The sequence below is a fragment of the Oxyura jamaicensis genome, chromosome 3, assembly GCF_011077185.1.
Source record: "Oxyura jamaicensis isolate SHBP4307 breed ruddy duck chromosome 3, BPBGC_Ojam_1.0, whole genome shotgun sequence".
In the NCBI taxonomy this organism is placed as follows: domain Eukaryota; kingdom Metazoa; phylum Chordata; class Aves; order Anseriformes; family Anatidae; genus Oxyura; species Oxyura jamaicensis.
The window spans coordinates 115999371-116025836 of record NC_048895.1 but is presented as its reverse complement, the minus strand read 5'-3'; the positions used below and the strand labels follow the sequence as shown (position 1 = coordinate 116025836).

The 26466-nt window shown below is 39.8% G+C and overlaps 1 protein-coding gene across 5 annotated transcripts in view; it reads left to right on the top strand.

Annotated features, from left to right (window-relative positions):
• The window catches only part of MSRA (methionine sulfoxide reductase A), a 270726-nt gene that overhangs the window by 75782 nt on the left and 168478 nt on the right, over positions 1 to 26466 (top strand). The window lies entirely within an intron of this gene.

Here is a 26466-nt window from a genome sequence, read left to right as displayed (position 1 = left end):
TCTGTGTAATTAAACCAAGTTTTAGCTCTGCTCTGTGGCATAGAAGAAAATATTTTAGTGATTCACTGTAGTTTCAGAAGGGTGTATATTAAAAAACACCTTGTACTCCACTTTCTGCATGAAATATAACAAGGAAAATTCTTTAATTGCATTTTGATTTTCAGTTAATTGTCCAATAATTTAATGCAATTGTTTACTAGACATTATTTTAGTCTCTACTACAATAATTAAAAGTTGTAGAGCACCAAAAAGAAGCTATCTTGTTGCACAATGTAGCTGCTAGATTTTGTGTATTTTCTTTTGCAATTATTAATGAACAAAGATATTCTTCTAGTGAAAGACATCTTCAAGAATTGCATTACCAGCTAAACAATTTCAAAAGCTGCATTTAATAATATTGTAAAATAAAACTATTTCCCATGGTTGACTGAATAATGTAGTTTCTTCGAATAGTACAATCTTTAGCTAATTAACTGGGTGCTTTCATATCAGTAGCTGATTATTGCTTCTGGAAACAATCATTTAGCCACCGAGAGAAGAACAACACATCTTAATAAAGACATTTTTCCTTACAGATCAGCTCATTAAAAATTTTCTAATGCATGTCATCATCAAGGCTGCAAAGTACCTTTGACTGATCCTGTAAAGTTTCATGGGCTTCTGTCTGTAAAATGGGGATATGAGGTTTACTTTCCTTTGGAGTTCATTCATAGCCTGATAAACTAGTAAATCTGGCGAATATGTACCCTAGCAAAGATATTTGGGAAGTGCACTGTTATTGGGGAGCTCTGCTTTTTGCTTGCAGATGTTTAAGGGACAAGACGGTGTAGTGGGTTTGCGTGACAAGGTTTTGGTAGCAGGGGGCCATAGGGGTGGCTGCTGTGAGAAGGATCTTGAAGCTGCCCCACGTTTGGTAAGGGCCCCACTGCTGACCAGAGCTGGGCCAATAAGTGATGTTTTTGTGCCTCTGTGAGAGCAGATTTAAGACAGAAAAAACGCTGCACCACACAGAGCTGGGAGAGTGAGAGGAGTGAGGAACAGCCTTGCAGGCGCCAAGGTCAGTGAAGAAGGAGGGGGAGAGGTGCTCCAGGTGCCCGAGCAGAAGTCCCCTGCAGCCTGTGGTGAGGCCCATGGTGAAGCAGGATGTCCCCCTGCTTCACCATCCTCGTGGAGAGGAGACCATGCAGGAGCAGGTGACCTGGCAGGAGCTGCTGTCTGTGGGGGACCCAGGTTGGAGCAGTGTGCTCCCGAGGGATGGACCCCGTGGTACGGACCCATATCTGGAGCAGTTCTGGAAGAGCTGCTGCCTGTGGGAAGCCCACGCCAGATCAGTTCAGCAAGGACTGCATCCCGTGGGAGGGACCCCACAGCACAGGGGACGAGAGGGACCGAGAAGGAGCAATGGCAAAGAAGCGCTACAGACTGACCATAACCCCCATTGCCCTGCGCCGCTTGGGGGGAGGAGGTGGAAGAGGGTGGATGGGGGGGGGAAGGTGCTTTTGGTTTCTTTCCTTTGTTTCTCACTTCTCTAGCTCGTTAGTAATAGGCAATAAATCTTCCTATCTCCCTATGCTGAGTCTGTTTTGCCCGTCACGCTAATTACTGCGCGATCTCCTCGTCCTTATCTCAACCCTTGAGCCCCTTTCATCGGATTTTCTCCCCGCTCCTCTTTGGGGAAGGGGAGTGAGAGAGTGGCTGTGGTGGAGCTCGGCCGCCCACCCGAGTAAAACCACCACAGACGGTAGGTATGGCAACAGTTGTGACTCCAAACTTTTATGAATCTTTGGAGACATAATTGTACTTTTTTTTTTTTTTTTTGGTATTATTTACGTACTTAAAAACCGTAAGTCAACCATGGGTAAACAAAAATGCCAAGTAGCTGTGATTATTCTCATACACAACATTCATTAAAGACAGACGAGAATAAGAATGGTCTTCCTAAATCATCAGTGAGCAGCAACTTAGATAAATGTATGAATTACCTATAGAATGAAAAAAAAAACGTTTTTTAAATAATAGTCACAAAAATAATTCAGAATTCCTTATTTAGAAAGGAGTTTCTTACTTTTACAGAATTTAAACAACCTTTGCAAAGTATCTTGAGATTTTTTGATAGATGTTTTCGTAGAAATTCTCGGAAGATGTTGGTGTTTGAGTTAGCTACGTTGTCAAAAGTTTTTTTTCTTTGATGAAAAGAATCTGCACAAATATTTTTGTACCTTGATGAGCAGTAAATCCTGATATTAGAAATATCCTCTCTCTAAACATTATGGCGAATCTGTGATTGACCTAGGTTGTTTTGGAAAAATGTAATTATAGGAAAGCATTATTAGTATAACTTTTATTTTGATTCGAAACAGTTAAATAAAGTAAATGTTAATCATTTTTTTTTAACTTAAACTAATGAGCCAGATTGCACAGAGAAGTCAAAAATAAAATTGCCTGTATAATGAAAGGTAGCCTCCTCACAACCAGGCTGTGTTTTTTCAAAGAGAAGACAGCACTCTGGATATTGATGCATCTACTCCAGGATTTGCTTGTCCTTTGAAATGTGGACACTTATCTGGTATTTCTTATGCTGTTACCACACTCAGCAAAACCATCTAAATCCTTTGTAAATGTTTTGGTGACGGTTATGTAATTTTAATTCCTTTATATCAACATCAGTAAGAGAATAAAGCAGGGAATCAGAGGGCCTGGTTATGCTGTGACATGCAACCTTTAATACAAGAGATGAGATTGCAAAATTCTGCCTGGAGTTCATTACCAAGGTATTTTGTTTTGACACTTGGTGTTGCGTATGCACTTCTACTGCAGGCTGACAGAGATGGCATCTCAATCACCTGCTAAGGTTTCTCTTTCCATAACGACAAATGCTGTCGCAGAAACACAGACTCGTTTAGACTGGAAGGAACCTCAGGAGGTCTCAAGTCAAACCTTCTGCTCCGAGCAGGTTCAGCACTGAATTCAGATGTGATGACTCTATCTGGTTTTACCTTGAAAACCTCCAAGTAAGGCATCCCACAACCTCTCTGTATACCCTATTGCAGGGCCCTATTATCTTCAGAGTGAAAATGTACCTCTTTACGTGCAGCTGGAACCTCCCCCTTTCAGTTTGTGACTCTTATTTCTCCTGCTGTGTTCTCAGCAGCAGACCTGGGCAGAATTCAGCTTTACATAGATCTGGGTGAGATCAGAATCAGGCAATTCAGGGGTAAAAAGCTAAGAGTATTCAGCTTCCCAGGGAAGCTCCTGATCTTCAGAGAGCAGAGCCTGTGACTTGCACAGATAAAACTTCAAGTAGTCTCTATTATGCTTGGATTGGAAATAAATACAGGTCTTGCGTTCCTCTGTAACATCCGAGTGAACAGCTTTTATATCTAGCCGCATGAGGAAATAAACCACTGAACTTACAAACTTACTCTACCTTTGATCATATCAATTTTATCTTATTTGCACATTTCTCAGTAAACATAGCAATGGGTCATGAGTTACAGCTGCAGCATTTTCTCACATCACTTTCTGTTCTTTTATCAGCTTTGTGCTCTTCATTTATTGCCTCCCCTGAGTCATCAGTATTGGTCTAATGGACTGGAACAGCCTAAGGTGAATGGTAATTACTTATTGAGTTGCTGATAGCCCAGATGAGAATAGGACTTATTAGATCAGTAATAATGGAAATCTGTGTTTAATGCAGAAATTTTAGAGTCCAAAAAAGTGTCTGAATTTATCATCTTTTTTTTTTCTTTTTTCTTTTTTTTTTTCTTCTGTGCAGGAAGTGAAGATACTGTTATACAAAGGTTTAAAATAATGATATGAATCATATTGTCAAAAGAAGACATTCCAAGCGGTAAACATAGAAAAAGTGCACGGAATGTGGCCTTTCCTAACAAAACAATTAAACAAAAATTGTTTCAAGGCAGCCTTTTTTATAAGACAAAACGGGAAAGAAATTGTTCTGTTCTCTAGCAGGAAATGTTTACAACCTGCTCCTGTCTACTAAAAGAAGTGGTTTCCCTAAATTGTCTGAAAGTCATCCTCAGAATCAATTCTGTCCCCTTGTTGTCCCCACTGGGATGACGAGGGCTCAGCTCCCACCTGAAGTTTCAGAACTGAGGCAGTCCCATGTTGAGATCTTGTTAAATCTTTTAACCTGCCATTGTCAGGCTGGCTTAGTTAGAAGGGAACACATCCTGGGTGAAGTGACCACTGATACTTTGCTTTTCTCAATCCTTTTTCTGTTCACATGAATACGCTGTTCTGTTTTTTCTTCCAATCTTTACACTTTAGTGTAGTGTTGCAGGCATAGATTTGGCTCCCTTTCGGCATCCACTGAAGTAATTTTCTAATTTGCAATCATGGAAAGCCGTTTATTAAAAAATCTATAGCTGTGTTGTTAAATCAAATAGCAATGATAGCAATAATATTTTTTATTAGCCAGCACTCCCAATTGGGAAGGTAGAGCTCCACTGTACAGGATAATGGAGGACCGCTAAGGAGACTTGACCCCTTGCTCAGAGAGCTTGTAATCTGCTTTAAGAGCGGATACAACAACTGTGTACAGTAAAAAATAGGAAGGAGGATTCGAAGGATGAGGATGAGAATAATTGCAATAATATCCATCATCTACAGATGTACACAGCCTAATGTTTGCTCTGATATTTGTTTACCTACTGAGCTAGGTGTATCTAGTGAGCAGTCATAAATAAGACATCAGAGCAAAGACAACATGAGAGCTGTGAATAATCCAGATATGTCTTGCATGATCACTAAAAAAATGAACCATACATCTGTTTATGCTATATTTTTCTCTAGTAAAAGAAAACATGGGCTTTAAAACCAAAGGAGAAGTGATGACGCTTCTTAAGAATCTCAGATTTTCAGTAAACAATATTTGAAATGTCATTTTTTACTTTTTAATAATGGAGTGAGCCCCCTAGATAGTCTGAAAGACCCTTCAATACTTTTTCACTCATAACAGAAACCTTGCGTTTAAGTAAGCCAAGATCATGCTGACTTCTGTTGTGCCACCTGATTTAAGATTTTATATATACCCTATTTAAAATCTGCCTTGGTGGTGGGGCAACCTGATAAATTCTTGGCTAGGCTTGCCTGAAGTAGTTGGGATTCAGAAGGTCCTTTCCACTGTTGCAACCACAAATATTTTTTGAAGGCACGTAAATCCCAGGGCATCTCAGCTCATTGGGGGATTCTTTACCTTTTTCTCATGTTTCGAACAGACTAATCCTTCAAGGCCAGTCATGCAGTGGTAGATATGAATTAATACCAAGATTGGGTCTGCCGCGCTGCTGGAATCTGTAAGGCAATATCAGATATTGTACAACATCTGTGTGGAAATGTTGAATGAGTGTATCACGGGCCTTGTTCAAATACCGTGTATTAATTTTAAAAACATTTTTACATCCAAGCCACACTGAGTGTTTGCTGGCTGTAATAGGCAAAAAGGATGTTTTATCTCACTAAGCATGTAGTGTTATAGTCTCTTATAGTTTGGATGAATCGGCACAGTATTTCATTGTATTAGCTTTTCTTTCTCTCATTTTTTTTTTGGGTAACACTTGTGATAACCCTAGCCAGGGACAGATTAGCTAGTTTGATTTCTTCTCTCTCCCTCTTGAGTTGTCAGATCAAGCCACATTGATATTTGAAGGCAGTTGATTGTCTACTTTGGTGGTTATTGCTCATTGCATTTATAAATATTGCCTTTATTTTTTTGGCTTTGGGGAGGATATATAGCAAAGCATTCCAGTTTGCGTTAGCTACTCCCATAACTTCCTTTCAAGCCAAGAAATTTGAATTGCCTGTGGGTAGATAAGTTTGTGAAGATATAGCCTAAACAATAAGGTCTGAACAATCTGCTGTAAATCGGTGTCTTATTTTCAAAATTACAGAGTTAATCATATTTCTGTCAGGAATTTGCAACTGAGATTAATTACTGAAGTTTAATTATACAGTCATACATGAATGTAGATATATGAATATACGCGGAGCAGTTCATTTGAATTTGTGAGGTTGTCCTGTTTGTACTTGCATTGCTAAATACTTTTGTCCTTGTTAGATATTGGTCATTGACCCCTTCCTATTAGCTTACACATTGTTTATGGTGTTTTGAAATAAAAGTTGTAGTGCTTAGCTCTGGCTATTTCCCGTTTCAGGTTTCTTTATTGTGGGCTGTGATGAATCCGATGATATTGTTAGGACCATTAACTTAGACCCTGAGACATACATGTAGCCAGGGGTATGTCAGGTAGCTCTTAATTCTGTCTTTCTGAGTGTTGTGAGAATAATTTCATTAAAACCTATCAAATATGAGATACTGTGGAAGTTTTCACTGTAACTGAGACAAACTGGAAGGATGAATTTTAAATTCAGCTTCTTGAATGGCCACTTATGTGGTTTTGAAATTGGTTTTCCTTGAACAGTTATAGCAGGAAAATTCAATCAACTGAACGTTTGTACAAAGTAAATACAAAAGTGAAGTGAACATAGTCAAAGCAAATTAATTTCAAAATGTGAATGATTTTCATTAGAAAATGCTTTTATATTATTGCCAGTAAGTATCCATCCAACTCTACACTGGAAGCATTATGACAAAGTTTTTGTTTCACTTTTGGGAAGGTGGTGAAATTTGAAAAGTCGAGTGATATGTATTACTCTTAAGTGTTACCAAAATTATTATTATTTTTTAACATGTCCACTTGGCCATTCTCTTTCTGGATAAACCACTTCAGAGTTCCTGATCCCACACTACTGACCTTGTAATTGTTTTATTAACTTACATATGCCTACCTGGTAAATCATCATCTATATATATATATTTAATATTCTACACATAACTTAGATTTCCAATTTTCAAATACCAAATAAAGTTCAGCAGTAACCTTCTTAATAAAGGCAGCAATTACATTTTCATTATTCCCTCACTGCTTGTTAAACTGGGTCTAGAGTGTTTTATGAATCTAGAGCAATAAACATTATCTTACTTTGAGAGGTATTATAAAGTGTGGAGAAAAACATAATTAATTATTGTTATTGGAAATGTTCAAGGTTTTCATGTGAGAATGTCAGAGTAGCTTAATTATAGTTGTTTTTTTCACTGAACAACTTGATATTTTGGAGCTCTGGTAATGTCACACAAAACCTTTCATCTGTGGGTGTTCCCAGTGAATCTTCTATAGTCAGTAGCAGGCAAAAGTTTCCACCTGATTCTTGGCAGCATCTAAACCTTATTCCATCTACATTTGTATAAAGACAAAGATTAGTTCTCTTTCCAGGTATGTCTTTTATTAAAAATTTACACAAAATTAAGAGACGCAACTTGCAAGTTTTGCACATGGCTCCATTTGTAGCTTCTCTGAAAACTACTTGTGCCTCATCAAATCTACTCATTGTGGTGGATTTAAACAGCAATGCCCAGATTCCTCAGCACAAGCCATCCCAGAAACCTCCACAACATCCTACAAGACCTTTTAAGCCTTCAGACAACATCTTATCTAGGTAAACTAAGCAGAACCAAGGGCCATGGCTTTAAGGCCCCCAGGATGGTTTGGCCACCTGCACCTCCGTTGCCGTTAGTTTATTATCACAAGCAAAGCCTTGGTTGTGACGAGAGGAGTTAAGGAGTTAATCTCATGTCAGGTCTTACTGTCCAGATACCTTCACAAAAACGCATTGAGCAGGGGCATCCCTTGATCTTTGGGTTGGCGCTCAGGAGAAAAGCCGAGACCTGGTGTGGCAACCCAGGCTGATTTGTAGGCGAGCAAGAAGAAGAAATGGGGCACGTTCTTGAGGATATGTGATTAAATGCACACAAACTCTTTTTAGAATCCAATTATATTTCTTTATTGCTAGTTAAAATTGTACAGAACAGATTTTTGAAATATCTTCCAATATTAAGTGCAGAGCTCTTACGAAAATCTGCCATCAGTTCGGCGGAAGCCGCTGAATACTTTTGAAAGCCTGTCCTTGCACCTTAAGCTGCAGCTGGTCATAATACACGTGACAAGACAAAAACAGTGACAAATTGGAGACATTTGCAATGCTATTTCAGCATTATAAAGATAAAAATACTGTAGGGCTGTTGTAGTTTTCTGCAAACTAGGCGTTATAAACAGGGGATACTTGATGTTATATTTACTTCTTGTAAATAAAGACACATTAAAGTACTAAAGCCATAATTATGTTTTGTCATCTTTTGAAGGGGAAAATGTCTAAAAATTTGACATCCATTTTATCTATCAAAAATCTGCTTTCTCTACCATGAAATCACAAACATTAGCAGGTATTACTCATAAAATTGTATGAGTAGTGACTGGCAAAATTATAGGGCAGGATTTCCCAGCAGTTCTGTTTTATTTCCTGGTTTAACCGAGGCAGGAATACTGTGGGCAGCCACTGAAGTAGAAGATACACAGACATGGGACATTTCAGAATCAATGAGAGCTGAACAAACTCATCCAGGAACAAAAGGATTGCAATACAGGCAATTTTCCCATGTCCCTCATTCATTACAGCCCATAAAATAGTTTCATGAGTTGTAAAGGAATGATGGTGACGTACACACTGAGCTGTTCATCATACCATAACTATGGGGTGCAAGCCTGGCCTGAGCTGGGGATGAGAGCTCCAGATATTTACAGAGAACATGTAAAGCCATAACAGCTGAAGTCATTACACCCCAAATTGTTCAATTACAATGTAAACTCAATATTTCTGTTAATTACAATGCATAATAGATATGAAGATTCTGTTGTTAAGATCCTTCAGAGCAAAAGAAGAATTGAAAGAGTGCTACATTTCTAAAAAGATGCAGTTTATTAATTAGAGATTTATTATCTAATAGAGGAAGAAATTGTTAAAAAATTCCTTTTGTATTGAAAGTAATGTGTTATGTATTTGGATAACAAAATATAAGTTATTTAAAGTATATGTTATTTAAAGTATATTTATCTTTCCTCATTGGAAGAAGGGTTCAATTCCCATTTTGTAAGGAAAGTGGATTTCACTGTTAATTATAGAATTGCATCAGGTGACAGAATAGATATTGAGGTATAATTAATGATGCTGTAATAGCAGCCTGCCCCATTACTAGGCTTGGTGAGTTTGCTTTTTTCCCCTCACAGGAAAGATATTTAGAAATACAAGGTTCACTGGAAAATTATGCTGAAATTAGGTTCCAGCAGCAGCGATGACAAATCACTTCTATTCAAATAGTAAAAAAATAAATGCTAGATCTGTTTGTCCAAAATTCAGATTTGCACAGGACCGGTGCTACTGTTTGAGCAGCTGACCCCATAGCAATCAAGGGGGAGATAAACATCCTCGAGGTATGGCTTGAATATTTCAGATGACTGCATTAGGATGTGATGAATCATGTTGGAATTACCAGCCTGTTCTGCTACGTGCTTTATTTATTTATAATTCTTGCTATAATAAGTTGAATTAGTAATTTTCAAAATAAATTCTACCTTTGGGCTGAAATTTATTGCAATTTGCAAGGCTACTCCCACAAACTAACTTTAGCGTAAGGAAGCTAACTTTAGTGCAAATAAGCTAACTTTAGCAGAAAAGATCTCAAATCTCCCATTTCTTCTTCCAGACAACGGAGAGACAGCGAGTGGGCGGCAAACTCCTTCAGAAGGCAATTCAGAGCTGAAGTCTAACTTCAGGTTGTCTGAATTGCTCTCTGCAATGCCCCGTCTCCCTGTTGATCATACAGAAGAATTTACAGCGTTTAACCCCGGGGAATATACCACTCACACCTGCCAAAATAGCCGCCGGGTTCAGTTTCCTTCTTTTCAACAGAACTCGAAAACCTGGCATGCCTCGAAGTTGAGGCTGAACGTGCCGTGATCTGCACAGCCCGTGCCCACCCCAGCAGGGCCAGGTTCATTGTGGTCTTCAGGCTTTTCAAGGAGCAGCCGGTTCCTGCCGGTGTGGTGAGACACGGAGCACTCCTGTCCTCTTCGACTGCCGTCGGCTGTGCTGGTTGCACTCCTCATAGATCTGGGAGCATCAGTTTTCCCGCGCCTAAAGCGTAACAATGGTGCCAGTGAAGAAACTTTTCTGTTTTTAATAGGGTTTAGAAACAGACCCCTGGCTGTGCGGTTGTTAGCATTAGTAATAACACCGTCAGCTGATACATTCTCTTGATATGTTATGTTGATATGTTGTGTGATATATTCACTCTCTTGATATATTCAACAATTGTTTAATTCTAGTATTAACATAGGTTACCAATAATTAGATATAGTGTTGACAATCCCTGCTCAAACGTTTCTGTATGTGTATTGTCCTTTCTGATCAAGCTTTCTCCTTTTTTCCTGGGTAGCTTTGTCAGGCTACATACTTCCTTGTCCACTCTGCATCCTTCCTGCACGGTTCTGCTAGAGCACCTGTGACACAACCCCTGCTATTCTGTCTCTGGATTTCCTCTAAGCTTTCACTACCAATTATATCTAACTGTTCTAGATGCAGTTGTTGTATAATGGTGTGTACAGTGCTCACAAAGGGAGTACAAAGACCATTAAACATATTTTCAGTCTTTAAAGCTTCTGCCTTCGCTCTACAGGTGGTATTTTGGTAAAGTGCTGTGTATAATTTGCTTGTTAGCAAGATTTTTCTGAACACCTAAAAGCCTTAGATATTCCATCTACTTCAGGATCGCAAATTAAGCAATGCAGTACCTTTAATGGGACTTGCCTTTGACCAGGAAGGATGGCCGAAGACCCCAAAGGAGGTGCCTTGCTCTTTCTGTTACCTCAAAGGAAGCCTGATCATCTCAGTCAATGCTATAAATGTAGATATTCTCGATGTGAGGCTTTACAAATCACTACGAGAAGGCTTAGTTTTTTACGGGTAAATAAAACCAGATAACTCCCAGCTGTGCACTAGGTTCACAAAGTCAATAAAGCCTTACCTACAGTGAATAAAATCTCTGTTGTGTTGAGGAAGAGCTCACCAGACAGAGAATGTCTGTCTGTTCCACTCTCCTATCTTTGTCCCTGGCTGTATCTCTGTCAGAAGACAACCCTGGACAGCCTCACGTGTAAGAAAATTCAGCTGACTCTCCCGAGGTTGATTTCAGAAGGGAATAAAGCCAGGTGAGCAGGGCAGAATCAAACTGAATTTGCTCCCTCTGCTAACAGCCGATGCAATTTCTCTGCTGTGGTTACAGTCTGCTCAGCTGATCTCTCAGTCACTAGTCAAAGGAGTTTCTTTGTACAAGTATATAACACAGGACTTCATATTGGATACTCTTACCTAATGCTTCTTGAGGAGTTAAGTCCACTTCTTAGCTTTGCCTGTGTGTCTTTGAGCGTAGCCTTGTGATGGTCTGGTGGGAGGTGTCCCTGCCCATGGCAGGGGGTTGGAGTGAGATGATCTTTGAGGCCTCTTCCAACCCAAACCATCCTATGAATCTATGGTTGAGAGCATTTTTAAGTGAATCTTTTGTCATCTAAGAGGTGCATAAAGATGCAGTGAAACTAACCTTAAGATGCCCATATAGACACCAGACAAGGCTGAACAAAGCAAACAGATCAGTGTGTAGCCCTGTTACCCTGTGGGAACCATGTGCCTTATGCTTACGTATGAATGTATCTTCATTTCAAACCCTCTTATATCTCATCCTAAATCACTTACACACTTTGGAAAGTACAAAAATGTGAGCAGCAAGTTTACTGTGGAGCTTCTGTTTACCATGGGTCCTTTAAGTGTGGGTATGGTTTTGATACGTGATATGGTCAGTGGCTAGCTTTGTGATCAATGGTCACTAGGTCCAGTAAAGAACCATAGTTTGAACCTCAAATTCTGGAATGATACATTTTACTTAAGATAAAATTGAAAAAAAAAATAGTTTTGCTAAGTACAAAATATTTTACGACATTTTTTCTAGTTGCTAAGGAGTAGAGTATCAGCCTTGAAGCGCAGCATCTGTTCCAGACGAAGTTGTTGCGTTTTTGTGGTTGGGGTAACTACTTCCCGTTTCACTTTCAGAAGTTTCTGTTTTAGAATCTCCTTCCCCATCCCCTGTGCAGCCAACGAAAGACACAACACCACGTCATTGTTTCGCAAGGACAGCGCTTTGGATAGAGTAGGCTGAGGTGCGTTTCCGCAGCTTTGAGTCAGACCCATCTGTTTTTTAAGAGGGTAGTTAGTCGACACCTGAGCTGGTTTTGCTGGCTTGTAACTCCATCCTCGTCTTTATGTCTCCCATCAGACTATGAGCTTCTTCGAGGAGCAAAACCACAGCTCCATGTTTTGAAAGAGAAAAGCCCCTTGGCCTCACCTTCGCCCTCCCCGCTCCTGCCTTTTGCTGGGCCAAGAGGGGATACGAGCAGAAAAAGGCTGATGTTCGTTTGGAACAGATTGCGAGGGGAGGCCTGGACCCGTCAGGCTCAGCTGAGCATTAGGTCTGGTCATTTATCACTGTCAGACGGGGGGGGAAGAGGCACTGGACCGTTCCTGCTCGGCTGCTGACTGACAGCTGACTGAAGCCTAATGCAACCTCCGGGCAGATAATCTGCCATCAAGGGGGAACGTGTACGGGCGAGATACTATATCACAGGCTGCATGCTGCTTCTTGCTCAAAGCTACTGACATCTTCACAAGGAAGAAAAGAAATGTCAGTCGTGCTTTAAGGGACCGCGGTGTATTGTAACGCTTCGCTGAAGCCGCGCTGCACCTCATTTCCATGGTTTCGTGTAGATCCATTTTTAAAAACAGATTAACGGCGTCGTGGAGACATGCAGTCGGGCACGGAAATGATAATGTGATGACAATGTTCGGAGGAGAAAAAGCGCTGTTTGTTTCACCTATCGGTTTAATTCACGGGACCGCAGATACGCTGCGAAGCAGTGTAATTATTTAAAAATAGCAAAACCCGCCCTGCCAAATATAGGCCTCTGAGTAAGGCTGGATATTCAAGGAACGTGAAAAATATCTTGTGGTGGAAAACTGCAATTAAACCAAGAAAAACCTAATAAGTAAGGATTAATACCATTTCCTGCAGTGTTTTGTGCAACAAATACTTCCTGTGGGTACTAATTTAGAGCAATGCTCCACGAGAGAGGCTCCCAAACCAATGTGAGGATATTCTGTTTTCAGAAATTCTTGCTCTGTCGCCTAATGAACAATTCTGCATCTTTAATTTTGTCGGTCTAAAACTCTAGGTTTTATTGTTTTTAATTTGCTATTATTTTTATTAACAGTATCTAATTTTGCTATTCATTACAAATCATATGCATTAGCTTAACTGGGGAACATTTTAATTGAGCACTGCTGGAGATTTTCCAATAAATTAACATTACATACTTTTAACAGATGTCTGAATTAGACATTGTTATTAGACATTGTAATTAATAGAAGTTTTACTCAAATTAAAATCGCAGGGCCTTAGAAAAATTAAATTGTAGGTGACTGAATGATGTTAACTCATTAATAGAAAGTGACTATTGAATTCTCTCCATTGGGTTTTATTAACCCAATAAACACACTTTTAAAAGTAGTTTGGGAGGGAGATTGACAAGCTCTTGGGAATAAGGGACTGGGGATCAAGACATGGTTTCTCAGTGATATTGTGAACTTTGAGAAGTTATTTGACCAGCCATTGTGTTATTCCTCTAATGCACGTTCTAACTTCTTGGGAAGCTGTAGTGTTAACAGTATGCATTGGTTAGATTTTTTTTTTTTTTTTTTAGATACAAGAATTACATTAGTACGGGTTGCCTACAGTCTTGGATCTTGAAAATTATTTTTTCTATTTGCATGGAGAACAAATGCAAAGCTGGTATAAAAAGGTACATTTGTTCAAGGAGGAATCAAGCCCCCTGAAGCAGGCAAACTGTCAATGAGTAGGCAGAGGAAGGCAGGAGAGCAGCTTTTCTTTGGGATTGCCTCACTAAGTGAAATGAAAATACACATTCTGATTGGAAGGACGTTGACTAAATGTACAAGTCTTCATCTGAGCTAATCACCATTGGCTCCTTCATGTCAGTGGGGTAAAAATAGTCACCTGTAGGATAATATCCATTTCTTCTGAATGTGGATGCCTAAAAGCAGATGAATTGCCCAATGCTGCATATTTCTCCCCATTAGCACAGGTGTTATAGGTGAGAGGAACCTTTCCTGGGTTGAGCTGTTCCATGCTGTATTTCAGAAAAACAACAAAAGTTACATTTAGTGTGATCTCCTTAGCCCAAATGTTTTAGTGCAATATTATAAAATATTAGTCAAAGAAGTGTATATTGGAGAAGCAGTGTTTCTCTGTGATTCCCTCCACAGGAAAAAATATGTTTGAGTTATGTCTCTATGTAAGTAATTAACAACTTGAAAAACCACTGCTCTACTATTTATCTACAAATTCATGGCCGGCCATGAATTTCAAAAGGGATTCTCCCACTTTGAACATGTTTTATGACCGTCCAGCAAAAATTATCTTGAGTCTCATTTTGAGAAGCTCCGAACATAAAAAGTCAATAACAGCTTGTCAGTGCTCAGATGCCCAGCATCAACTGGCATAAGCTCACTGCTCTCAGGCTGAACCCTCAGAAAGCAAGCATCCCAAATTGAAAGTCACATTTAGAAGATTGTTTCTGTAAATATTAACATGCAAGAGGAAACTAGGAAAAAAAAACACCCATGTATTTAAGCAATTTGGGGATTTTACCAGTAGGTCTGCACTGTTTTGTGCTGCTAGCTTTTCTTATCACAGAATTTGGTGTTTATGTTGCTGATTCACAAGCAAGGAGATGCTGAGGCAAGCAGTAGCAGGAAGCAAACAGGCTGAGATTACATCCTCAGCAGCTATTTCTTTTGGAGAAGCTGATGGCACGTGGATTTCCACAGTCTGGCCATTCTAAGAATTTATTTCTCCTGTGAATCTCCTGTCTGTCCCTCAGTCTTTGCTTCCTGCCCCTTTAGACAATTTTTTTTCCTCCAGAAAGATGAAGATGCAAGCTCCTTCTCTGTAATAAGAAAACTGTACTATTCCTGGAGCTACTTTGCATCTCTCTGTGCTTCACTGCAGAATTTCTGCCTAGAGCTTTGTGCTAGTTTTCATTTTTCATGGTGTACACATGATGTCCCAGTTGAGTATCCAGTGCATGTTTTATTCATGTGCTTTTCACCCCGTCTTTGAGATCATTAATAAAGCTGCTAAATAAACCCAGGCTTAACAATCCTCCTCACCACACCCCACTGGACATCTCCTCCCAGCCCGGTTACACCGTGTTTATCATCGCCCTTTGTTTGGATCTCTTGGTTTTCCAGCCTGTCTGACAGTATTCTTACCCAAGCTGGTTCAGATAAGGCTCTCAAGTGGGGTTTCAAAAGGCATTGTCTCACATTCTGAAATAAAGTCCAGTTGTATTTTATCAGCGTCACTCAATTCCTGCGCTAACAACCAGATGCTACTGGCGCTGCCTGAAAGCAGCAGTGGTAGGAAGGGCATGGGTTGTCTGCCCTATGGTGATAACTCAATGCCACACTCCGTGCCTGTTTTAAGGCTTTTTCTGTGCATTTCATGCACTGCTGATTTTTACAGAGTGAAGGATAGATAGTGTGCTGCTATATTCTCCCTTATGATGGCATGCCGACCTGCTCTTTTGTAGAAGGGGATAATTATCAATCCCAGTTACTTACCAGCCATGCACTAAGTCACACACAGTGAATGCAGTACTTACTTAATTATTTTTATTCGGGTTACCATACAGAGCTGGCAGCTGAAACCTCTGTAGGTCAGTATACCACCAACCTGACTACGTGGTACATAGAAGCAGGCTGGGATTTTCATGTCCCCTTCAGGAAAGGAGAAGAAGGATCTGAAGGAGATAAGGAGGTAGCCGAGGCTTTGTTTATCAGGAGCTCCTCCCTAATACGCAGGGAGGTACCACAGAAATCACGAGGAAACTTGTTAGCATTGAATGTGCTGGCTGGCATCGCTGCGTGATCACAGGTGGAGTGAGACATGCAGCTGGGCCACGAGAGATGCTCGGCCTTGTGGCCCCGTTGAGGACCTCACAAGTGGACAAGTGACTTCTGCTTGGCGTGGTGGAGAAGGGATTTGACAATGACAACGTCATTTGAACTGATGGACTCTTTGCAGCAATGTTCTTGAGTTGTAGTCTTCCAGAGAAGAATATACTGCATTTGTCAAGTGACAAAGAAAGCAAATTTTAGGGAACAAAGTTGGGAGATAATTGAACCTAAACAAAAGATTTATATGTGCATGTGATAGTGGAGTACCATCTAGCAACCCTTGTAGATAGGTTCATTTTCCTCTGCTATCATTTCCTCTGCTATTTTGATCAAATGCTTTACTGTTAACATTTGTCTGGTTTATATATATTCGTCTGTTTTATTGATTCTCGTTTATAACCCAGAATCTCCACTGGTGTCAAGGCCCTACTTTGATGAATATGTATGTATACACAGGCTTAATCCTCCCACTGCCTGGATCATAAATCTCAGTGGTAATACTGCAGGTGATATAGGTTGAATTCATCTGAGTTGGTCACTGGTTTCCTTATAATTGGCATTGAGAAATTGACACTTTTAAACATGATTCATTTTATCCTGAAGAAAACATCCAAAATTTGTCAGATGAATCACAGCAGAAGTAGCTGTTTCTATCCAGAGTACAGAAAGATCCAAGGCCGAATGCTCAGATGTAGATAACCATTGTAGATGACTAAACTAAGAGGCATGAATCCCAGTTGGAGCACATTTAATTCAACCTTAATGTATCTACCCAAACCCTCAAAGGTTAAACATCTGGTCTACACAATCAGAAAATGCGTCAAGCAGCACAAGTAGGTACAGCTAGGATATGTAGTATCAGGTATTGTGTGTCTGAAAGTCATGTAATAGTACATGGCTTTGTCTCCTTGAAAGCAGGAAGGCATTTATTGCAGTCTGTAGGGTACTTTCCTCTGGCCATACACCCTCTATATCCTTACATTTCACTCGCACACCCCACTGCCCCCTGCCCCAGCTGCTACGTATGCACGTACGTGCTTACATCTGCTCTCTCTGGTCTTACACAGGGCCCTACAGCTGGCTTTTCCCATCGCCCTACCCGTCTTCCTTCAGCCTATCTTCCCCGTCACAGATGCGATCCCCGATGACCCCGCAGCCCTTCTACCCTTTCACGTCGCGCCGTCGGCTTCCCTTGTGGTCCATAGCTGCATGACATACTGCTTCCTATTAGCACAGTCACACAGCCACGGGCGCAGCTGTTCAGCCACTAATCTGCAAACCCCAGTAGATTGGAAATTTCAAAATCGTTGTTTCTCTCCCTCTGTACCTCCGCTGCCCTCTTCTAAGAAATTAATTCGTTTTCATTTTCAAAAAGTTATTTTCCTGTCATTTCCTGTCGGTGCATTGCCCAGTAAGAAATGCAAAACAAAATCAGTGTGTGATAATCTTGCCTTTGTTCATTAAAAAGAACCTATGTGTTTTGAGGAGTCCATGTGTTTTGGGTTCAGAACTGACACACTGTGCTAGGACACATCACATTTTGTAGCATCAATCAGTTTGCGTGTAATAATCTGTTTGATAGAATGGATGCAGCAGAACACAGCGTGTCACATTGGGAGACATCATCTCCAGAATACATTTCAAAACTATTTTCAGCTACCATTCTTCCCTTCACGACTGATTTTAATAAGTGAACAGTTATTTATTCTCCAACAAAATTTGTAATCTAACACTTTCCATTAAACGTTATCATGCTTTTTTCATAACAGTTGTGAACCAACCAGCAGTGTGAACAATAACGCACTACTACAAGTAGTTGTAGGCAGTGAATTACTGTTACGTGGCTGACCTCTCTTTTTAATTGCTAGTGAGTTGACAGCTGATCTCTACTGACTGATGGAGGATGATGGAACTACAGAAATGAGAGGTGAAAAAAACCCGGTAGATCATGTATGCCATCTCTCTGCCAGTGCTGAGAACCAAAATGACTTGTCAGATTTGGAAACATAAATGGCTGGATTCAGGCACAATGTCCCCGTGCTGAAAATATCCTTTGGGAGGCGAAGTGATTTGAAACACAGCACTTGGGAATTCATCTGATATGACATTAGATTTTCTTATTACACGGGAGCTTGCAGAACTGACAGTTCTGCTCATTGAACGAGACCTGAAAATAAAGAAGAGCTTCTATTTCATCACCAGCTATGAAGAATTTATGGACAAAATTCTGCCATAAATCACACATCTGATATCACTATTAGATCTGCAGAGGCCTGAGGTAGAGCAGTCCTCTCCCTCTTGTGCCTCACTTCAGTCCACTAAAAGCGTGCCCCCGGTGAAGGTGAAGCTGTGCTTGCATGGAGTTTTCCATTGAGTAGCTTTTTGAAATCCCTAAAATGATGAAAAGAGGCTCCACCTCCGGGGACAAGGATGATTTTTTTTTTTTTTTTTTTTTTTTTTTTTTGAAATGGAGGGATTTAGTAGATAATTCCTATTCCTTCAGCATCACCTCCTACAATCTTTCTCTTTCCCACACAGACATCCCTCTGTCCTTTCCCGATCATTGTGGAACCATCTCAAAGGCATTTTCTGATATCCAGGAGATCTCGGGAGAGAGGAAGGATATAAATAAGATGAAAGATTTCTCCTCTTTCTGAAGAAGTAAGGATCTGGTTCAATATTAATGACCGGAAAAATCTTATCCTTGTATAATTTATAAAATCCTCATATATGACATATTTCAATACATAGTACACACATAACTCCTCTTGGCATATACATCAGATACCATATTAGAGAACTAAGACCTTTTTAAAGGAAATATCTTCTGGATAATGAAATAAGCAGCTGGTGAGAAGTTTTGCATTTATGCTTTTGTCTGTAAGAGCTATCAAGCTTACTCCTAAAATAACTGACAGAGTAATCCAAATAACTATTTTGATCAAGCTATCAGCCATGACTACTGAGAATGATAGGACAAAAAAAGAAAGACTCTGGCTCTGTGACAACCAAGCTTTCAAACCAGAATTTAGTCAGATTGACTTCAAATGAGATGAATCAGTTGTTAAAAGATTTATCAGAGATTTAGCAATTTAAAAAGATTTAACAATTACTGTTAAAAGATTTAACAGCAGTAAAGTATAGCTAAAAAAAACAACAACAACAACAACAACAACAAAAAACCTTCTTAGGTTTAAAAATTCAGGCTTCAGAGTTCATATTTAGGTATATAAATGAATAACCTGTTTTTAAAAAGTGCTGTCCAGTTGTGGCTTTCAGTGAAAGTAATAGAAATTCTGTAAGTCCAGAAGTTTGTGAAATCAGAGAATTTATTCAGATACCTCATTTTAGGCACATTTCCAAGGCATGAAATGAGTAAAGTGCAATGAAACTCCCCTCAGATAACATGAAAATGTACTGAAATTGAGTTCTGTTTTAAAGATACTGAGTAAGTATTAAGCTTGAAAACATGAATAACACATTTGTTGCTGTCTTTTGATTCAAAAGGCTGTGTAATCTAAGAGCAGTGTGCATTTTAGTAGTTAGTTCACTTCTAATATCCAAGTTCTGCCTATAGAGTTCAATATAATTAAAGGGTGGGACTGAAACAATGAACAGGTATCTAGTTCATTAGAAAATATTGCAAAGAAAATAATTTGTTTGGAAAAAAAATGGTAAGTGCGGCTAATTTTGTTTCCTCTGAACCGTGTTTTCATGTGTGACTTGTTTTAAAATGTTTACTCATGGGCAGTGAGTTCCTTATTGCTACTACTTAGTCTTCTCTCACTTAGGATTTCTCGTCTTTGGTAACATTTACCATGTTACTCATTAGATGTTAAATGGTAGTAGGGCACTGCCAGACTTCCACCATTTTTTTCAGACTTTCACTGGAAATAAAAATTAGATAATTTCTTGTTTACAAGACTGAAAAGAAACCCACTGGCCTTCAATTATGTACTGTATATTGATGGTGCACAGCAGTAAAAAGTGTTATATGAAAAAGCAGTAGGGGATGAACAGGCCTGATAGCCCATGTATCTCGCAGTGGGTTACCAATCATGCCACGAGGAGCTTTTTCTGAATGTCTTACTTCTCACAAAGCAGTTCACTCGTGCTGCAGGCTAGATTTGTTGTTGTGTCAGCTTTCAGACTGCTGATCACTCTGTCTTCTCCTAAAGCAGTAAAGCTTTCCCAGCCATCACAGGAGCAATGAATCTGACATCTTCTCATTGCAGCATTCATTTTACTGTGGTCTTTCTGGAGCATACAAACTCAGACACTGAAGTTAAACTTGGGCATTCAATGAATTTTCAAATAAAAGAACATACCAGCTATAGGTCACAGTGAAATGCCATCAGTCTGTCTCCATATTACGAGCAGAGAAGTGGTGTCTGTCATCCTACTTTTTATTACTGTGCTGGAGAGAGGTGGAGTTGTGACTATGGATGACATACTCTTCTCACAGCCAAAATTTAGAAGAAGGCATTTAAATAACTTGCTTATTCAGTGCTGAACGTATTTCTTCACCCCTCTTGATTTAGGTGAAGGGATTTTGAAAGCATATATATATATATATTTTTTTCTTCACACAGGCCTGGCTCTAAGTTTTATGCCCCTTTATTGCCTCTAAACTTTTGCTTAAAATGAATATGGCAACTATACTAAATATTTGATGTGCATGCCATGTTCAGCTAACACTTCGTAAAGTGAGCAGTGCTTTTATGTTTCTTTGGTGCCCACCTTGAAACTCTTATGATATATATTGTGCCTTACAGACCACTTTTGCAAATGCTAACCGCTTAGCTATTTTTATAACTGCTTTATAAACTTCTTGTACCCCCTGACCTGCTGCTTCTGTCATCTGTCAGAAATTTCCAGCTCCTCGCTGGCCTCATTGCCACGTAGACAGCCAAGTGGGTGTTTCGTGTAGCCAGTGGAGAAAAGACCTCCATGGCAGTGGTGTGAAGGGAAGTGTAGGAAAAAGTGTCTCAGGCAAAACAGATGGGGGAGAGGAGTCGTTCAAGCAGCCTCCTTCATCTCATCACTGCTTATCCCTTTTCCTCCTCGTCTCCCCACGCACCCATCGTGCTTGTGCTGAACGGGTGGCGTAGCTGTGTTCCAAGTCCCAGCCCAGAAAAGCTGGTAGGGATGGAGGAGGCTCACGGTAATTGGTTAATCAGCTATTTTCAATTCAATTCCTGGCTGTGCTTACCGTGGAAAATTAACAGTCCTTGTGTATAAATATGACCCCTACTCCTGGATTAATTTGATTATGTGAGAATCTCAGTTTTCATTTAAAAATAATAACTTTCTGGCCACTCTGATAAAACAAGTTTGGGTATGTAGTCTAAATATACCCAAATGGCTTAAAAACCAGAAGATAAATATGAAGAACAAATGAATCTCTTAAGGAAAAAAAAAAAAAAAAGTTTTAAATCTCTGTTATGATTGCTTGAGATCAAATGTTTTGAGAGCAGAAAATTTCTCATTTTCACTCAGTGCTGGATCAGCATTCTGTGAAAGCCAAATCTCTTTAAGGCTGCTTCATTTGGGCCCACAAGTAGAGAACTCATCTTCTTTAATGACATCTGTTATCTTAACCTAGGGTTCCTCTCAGATATCTTTGGTTACGCAAAATGCCCTCTATAGACATTCTGCACTGCTAATTTCATTCTTGGTGTAACTTTAATTTCATCTGTATTGCTGTGAGAGAGGATTTTGCCTATGAGTGCCTATCTGCTCTGCAATAGACTGGTGCTTTAGTTTTGCATATTTAAGAAAAAAGCAAAAACTTAATTCTCTAGTAATTACAAGTCCTATTCTGTTAAAGGTCTGATACATGCTATAAATGCTGTGGCAATTACTTTATTAGGAATGTAACTTAAAAGCACAGAGCTTTTACTTAATGGAGCCTTGATTTTCCTCTGGGCTTATATGTGCTAGCAGAAGAGTAAGTCTGTTTAGAGCCCAGGTCATGCTGGTCTGCAAGGAAATATTTTTATAAAACTTCCTCATTTGAACATCTTCTGTTGTTAAATTTATGTATTACTGTTGAGATACCATTGACGTACATGGAACTGTGAAGATAAATGAAGTGTATACTAACAAATTAAAATGTGCTAGAGAACAGGTCTAGGCACTGGAACTTGATTGTCTGTGCTGGTAGATCGCTAAGATAGGGTCTAATGTGATTTCAGCTAGGCTAATTAGCACTCTCTCAAACAGTTTCTAAATATGACTTGTTTATTTTACTAGTGCATATATAGCCTAATCCATTAATTTAACCTGTGTGGATAGAACTTTAAAGATTCAGTCAATCTTTAGCAAAGGACAGTTGTAGGACTATTTTAGAAACTGTTCAAAGACGGAATAATGCTAAAGAAATACTAGAGACCTGAGCAACTTGTGATTATTCTACTGAACTACTTTTGATTATTTTTCCATATATTACACTGTTTCACAGATAGAGAGAGGAGTCTAAGGATTATTTCTATAAAAATCCAGAGCATCTAAGGAGAAAGGGCCCAGTACATCTAAGGCAGATTTCGCCTGAAGCTAAAGTTGAATGTCAAGACCTCCAGGATACGTGTTCCTTTCAGTGCATTACTATTCCTGTTCAGCAGGGAACAGAGTATGTTTCGGATATCTCTCAGGCTTAGTCTGAAAAATGGTAAAGAGAATTCTTGCACTTGAGGCTGGAGCAGCATTTGGCAGTTTTGAGAGGAAGTCCCAGGTTGTTTGGTTGTGAAGCGATGTTCACAAAAATGCTGACAGCCTCAATATCAGTAACATCGAAAGAAAAAGTTAGTCCTTACCAATTGGCTTTCTGTTGAAGCTGTAAGGGCCAAGGGGATCAAGAAGATGACTTAAAGACAACCATGTCCTCCCAGTTCTACTTTTCCAAGTGCCTGGATAATGTAGTCCACTGAAGCATTAACCCTGACAAATACTGACAATATTAGGGTGAGATATGTTGTTTTCAACACTAGGAAGCTGCAGTTAAGTTCTCATAGCCAGTTCAGTGTTCACTGATAGTCATTCCATGTCTCTGTAAAAGTAGTTTTTGTCTTAGATATTGTAAGCCCTTGTTTCTGGAACGAAAGTGACTTGGAAAAGCCATATATTGTTTCTGTTGGCAAGTTACAGAAAGCTTGTCTAATTTTTTTCTAGTTCCTTCAGGCCAAGGTATTGCTGACTTTCTGGAGCTCCTCAATCAAACTCACAGGGGAGAATTAAAGCTAATTGTTTTCACAAGAAAAACTGTTCCATAAAAAAAACAACAAACAACAACAACAAAAAAACAAACCTGCAATATAGTTTGAATTTGCACTTTTTGAGAGGCTCTTTATACTTGTTATTTCTTTCTTCCTAAGATAGAATGTATGTTTTGTGAATGCCCTTGTAAATTTTGTTTGTTTTTTACTATTTACTGCATCTAGGCAGAGGGCAGGGAATACTAGAGAAAATGTAAACCAAAATATAAATGACAGGAAAATTAATTAATTTATCCAGCTAAGATCTTTGAAATAAAAAAATATGAAAGCACTGGAGGATGACTTGAGAACTCTGAAAATATTATTTTCTTTCAAACCCTACTAACCTCTAAAAGTTTAATACTAATTTTAATATATTGAAAGCCTCCCCATTTGAAATGATAACTACTTCGTACATCATGTATGTCATTCACTTTTTAAATGAAGGCAGCTATCAAGACTAGGGCAGGGTTAGTTTATTTGATCTTGCATGATGTTTCATAATTTTTCTGACTGTTCGCTCATCTCAGATGGCTATAGATCATGTTGGTAATACAAGCTATAGCTAACGAGGTTAAAACCTTGTGTGGCACTGGCCATATTACTCCCACTTTGGAACCTCCCAACAATTTCCTTCCTGAAGCCCCTCTCTTGACTTGTGTGGCACAGGGCATTCAATCTTCATAAATGCAAACAATTGAGTTCATGGGACCTCTTGCTCCAGTTGCAGATAACCCTGCCTCCCCCCCTCACTCTCTGTTGATAAATGTTTGATGCCAGCTGGGATTAGAACTGTGTTATGCCTCCCTGCTAATGAAAAATATTGCTTTCAGGGAATTTGTAAGGCAGTCCTGTGTTCTCATTTTGACCTGTTTTATTCCCCACCAGGTTCTATACTAAAGGAAGAAAAATAATGCATGTACTGAGAAAATCTCTTGGCTTTCTCCCTGGAAAGTATTCTGTGGACAGAAATCTGTATTTTCAGTTCAGGCGATTTTTTTAATGCGTTTCCACCACTGTTGACAGTGACTCTTAGAAGAGCGTGATCAGGAAATGAATGTGAGGATGCCTGTGAAAAGGACTAGGAATATTCTGTTGTGGATCTGTATATTTTGTTTTACTCGGGGCTTGAAGAGCTCTTTTCCAAGTTCTGCATACAGCCTTGATTATACAGTAACGATAAGCCTATGTTATCACAGGGAGTAGAATTTTCTTTATGCTGAGGAAAATACATTGGGATGAAAGAGAAGTACATTGGGATGTCAGCAATAAGTTATCTAGAATTTTGGAAACTGAGTTTTTAGCCCCTGGGAGCTGTCTTATTGCAAAGAGAGCAAAGTGGGCTTCTACTATTTTCTTGTGTAGAAACCACCACTGTGAGCACCAGCAATCCCAGAATATTGCATTTTCCTGCATGCATTGTATGATTCGACACCTCAGTCTTTATTTTATGCAAATACTCCGTATAGGAGGAGATCTCTCTTATGCCCTTCCCTTGTATGCCTGTACAGGGATGTATAACTTAAACTGCAGCTTGAGATAGACATCTGCCTGCTTCCACAACCCAGCAGGTTTCCCACAGCCCTGCGTAGAAAACATCCTTCCACCAGACAGTAGATAGCCAGCATGGCTGGAAGAGTATAATTTAACTGAAATAAATCTCAAATGGATTCGGTTTTCAGATTTCAGTGAAAATAGCAGATGTAGTTTTGTTAATTTTGTGTCATGCATCATGTTTTCTAAGAAAACTAGAAGGAATTTGGCCAGAGCGTAGAGGAAGTGTCCTGTGTGGAGGGCATCTGCATTGTAGGACAGTGCTGGGGCTGCTGACCCCAACACACTGAGGGCCCTTGAACAATGTGTTTTTGTTTGCAATTTATGCTCCTCTCCCCTTCTTGATTAAGCTTTACTAATGGAAAAGCAGTTGTGTTTGATCTTTAACTGTGGTTTTCAATGACAGCAGTAATTTAACAGTGTTCAAGGTGTGTCTACTGTACAGGAATAACTCTGTGTGGTCTGTCACAAATGGATGTGGCATTACAATATGGCACCTAAATATTCAATTTAGGTAGCAGTTTTCTGGTTGAATTGGGTGTAAAGGTCCACATTTTGGTAGCACAGTTGTTGCAGAGGAAGCTTCTGTGAGGAGAGGGTGGTGCTACCCAGTGCTGGACACAGCTGGTTCCAGATGGTTCCAGATGGTTCCAGTCAATTCCAGTTAGTTCCTGTCAGTTCCACTTGGTTCCAGTCAGTTCCACCCGGTTCCAGCTGATTCCAGTCAGTTCCAGCTGATTCCAGTCAGTTCCAGCTGGTTCCAGCCAGCTCCATTGGCCTGACAGTAGGACTCAGCTGAGCTTGTCAGTGAAGCTGGTGGCTCCCCTGTGAACACGTCTATAAGACAGGGCAAAATGTGAGATGATTATGAGGGGAAAAGTGTCAGAAACAGCTCTGTGAACCCAAGGTGAGGGTTGGGAACAAAGGAGCAAAATCAAGCCTAGGACAAGGCAAGGGTGAGTGGGTGCTGTTGTTTTAATCTGTCTGTGCTTCTTCTCACTAAATCTATCTTGGTTGGCAATAAATTCATTTTCCCCAAGTGGAGTCAGTTTTGCTTGTGACAGTGGCTGGCAAGTGATCTCCCTGACTTCATCTGGGCCTGTCTGGACACCTACCTGGGCAACCTGCTCTGAGGATCCTGCTTTGCAGGGGGGTTGGACCTGATGATCTTTCAAGGTCCCTACCAACCCCTACAGTTCTGTGATTCTGTGATCTATTTTCATCCTATCAAGAATTTTCTCCTGTTAAGGAGGGAGCATGAGCGAGCGGCTGGGTGGGTGCCTGTCAGCCAGCCAAGGTCACCCCACCACACCAGGGTGGAAAATACAGTTGGTTCACTCATGATCACATCAAAAAGCATCATGCTGAACACAAGCATGTCCTAGCAGCAACAGACAATTTTCATTTCCATGCTTTCTCTGCTTGCACTATGAGTGCTACACCTGTGACTGGATAGTGCTCTCAGTGCATGTGTTACCTTAGTATCATCTGACTTGTTCTAACCACAAAATCGAAATGCAGCTCCCAGCTTATGTCCTGGGGATAGCTATAGTTTTGAGAAATAGACTCAGAGACTATGAAGTCCCAGATATTAGTGAATTGTGCAGGTGAGCTTTGACAAAACAGACTTCAGGTTTCAATAGAATTGAAAGTAAAAACA